The following is a 2,493-nucleotide window of genomic DNA, read 5'->3' as shown; positions in this document are numbered from 1 at the left end:
AAAAAAATGTGCAGCCTTAATAACAGCAAGAAGAGGTCTCTAAGTGTGAGGGAAAGGAGCAGAAGTCAGCCTGGAACATAGTCTAAGAAAGAAGAAACACTACAGATCTAAAACAGCCAAGGAAATTTTGCTTTTCTCTCCAAGAGAACATATAGTTATTGCCCATACCTTCAATCACAACTGCTGAGAAGACTGCAATGACAACAGACGGTGAGAGGGCTGGGAAGATGGGAAATCTATCTACATGGACCTATAGTTCTTGTGTCATGGAATAAACTCCACGATAGACGTCAAGATCCTGGTTTGAGGTACTATTTCTGCCATATGTCTGCATGTGACTTTCAACAAAGCATGTAACCATTTTCAAGCCATGGTTTCTTCACATGTGAAAGGAGTAAACTAAAATCTGCCTCACAGGATCATTGTGAGAACTGAAGGAGATATACAATACGTGAAAATGCTTTGTCAAATGCTGAAAATATTATTATTGTTATCTTCACTGTATTGTAAGCAATAAATGGCACACAGGGAGCAGTTTAGTTAAGAACCAGAGAAATTTTTGAAATTCAGAGACAATGGATTTGATTTGGCAAAGGTGACCAGATAGATGCATCCCATGAGTGGATAACGTGTAGTAGTTAACAGGAGCAACCCAGTCAAAAACACTATATCCTCTCTCATGTTTCTCCCTTCATTCTTCCAAATAACACATTCTTTATCTTAGCAACCCCAGGGTGTGGTGTTGGGAGGAGGAGGGGGAGTGTCAAGAAATGCAACTCTCATCACTTGAGCATCTGCTTCAAATCATCCTCAAAGAAGCCCATCCTTAAGCCTCTGTCTTCAGAAAACTAATAGATCATTACACCTGATGTCCCAACTATCCCCTCGTGACCCAGAAAATGTCCCTCATTATATCCTTCTACCTCAAGAAAAGTTTGACCTAGTAAGCTCAGCTCCTCTCCCTCCATCAGAGAAGTAGGTAAAGGGAGGCAATGGGCCCAGGAATCAGGAGCTCAGGACCTAGGTGCTTTCATAAATGTTTCCCTGTGATTCACCTCATAGGCTTCAAAGAGGAGCAGCCCTCCAAATAACTTACTGACCGCCCAGGACTAGAAGGAGGTTTGCCTGCTTTGATGTGAAAAATTCCCACATACCCAATCCCATCTTTGCCTGTTTCACACAATACCAAAGGTCCAGATAAGCTCCTGACAATGTACACAGCATTCCCTGTATTTCTCATTTCCCCTAGTGATATCAAGAGCATGTAATTACACCCCAGACCGCCTATCAAATTGTCCAGATATGGGGAGGCTAGGGATAAGTTAATATGTGGTTGTCACCTGTATTTATTTCTCTTCCTTGGGCCTTCCCTTAGCCATTACTTGCCAAAGAGCTGCATTGACTGACTTACAGGGTGATGAGAAGTTAAGCTACTAGTCAAATGTGAAGAACAGGGTATTTAATGGACATTTTTTCAAGCATTGTCTGTAGGGATCCAAGGTAAAGTTCCCACCACCTACACACCAATTAGTACTTTTGCCTCCTCTTCAAACAAAGTTCTAAAAAGATCTCTCCCTGGGCTATTCCCCAGGGAATAGCCCCAGCAGGGAATATTTTGAACGGCATACTCTGGGGTGCCTTGCCAAGGCCCTGCAGTGAGGCGGAAGGAAAGGCTTCCTGTCATGGGGAATGGTGAGGTAGGAGGCAGGATTCAACTCCAGAGGCTGAGCTCAGACACCAGACTAAGTCAAGGAGTAGCTAAAACAGGGATGGGGCAGAAGCTGCTTTCCATAAGACATGTCCGCTAGTTTGCCATGTCGGTTTACCATTGCCAGGACACCTTGGAGTTACTGCCCCTTACCATGGCAATGACCCAATGACTCAGAAGTTACTACACTTTCCCTAAAAATTTCTGCATACGCTGCTCCTTAATCTACATGTAATTAAAAGTAGATATAGGACGGGTGTGGTGGCTCACGTCTGTAATCCCAGCACTTTGGAAGGCCAAGGCAGGCAGATCACCTGAGGTCAAGAGTTCAAGACCAGTCTGACCAACATGGCAAAACCCTGTCTCTACTAAAAATTCAAAAATTAGCCAGGTATGGTGGCATGTGCCTGTAGTCCCAGCTACTCAGGGAGGCTGAGGCAGGGGAATCGCTTTAACCCAGGAGGTGGAGTTTGCAGTGAGCTGAGATCACACCACTGAACTCCAACCTGGGTGACAGAGTGAGACTCCATCTCAAAAAAAATAAAAAAATAGCTATAAATATGACTACAAAACTGCCCTGAGCTGCTACTCTCAGCACACTGCCTGTGGGGTATCCCTGCTCTGTGGGAACACTCACAGAGCTGTGGACCTTCCAGAGCTATAATGTCTTTAATGGTATTACCTAAGTTTTCTTCTAGGGTTTTTATGGTATTAGGTCTAACATTTAAGTCTCTAATCCATCTTGAATTAATTTTTTTATAAGGAGTAAGGAAAGGATCCAGTTT

Source organism: Mandrillus leucophaeus, unplaced genomic scaffold (assembly GCF_000951045.1).
Source record: "Mandrillus leucophaeus isolate KB7577 unplaced genomic scaffold, Mleu.le_1.0 Scaffold1296, whole genome shotgun sequence".
Classification (NCBI taxonomy): Eukaryota; Metazoa; Chordata; class Mammalia; order Primates; family Cercopithecidae; genus Mandrillus; species Mandrillus leucophaeus.
This window is presented reverse-complemented; position numbering follows the sequence as displayed.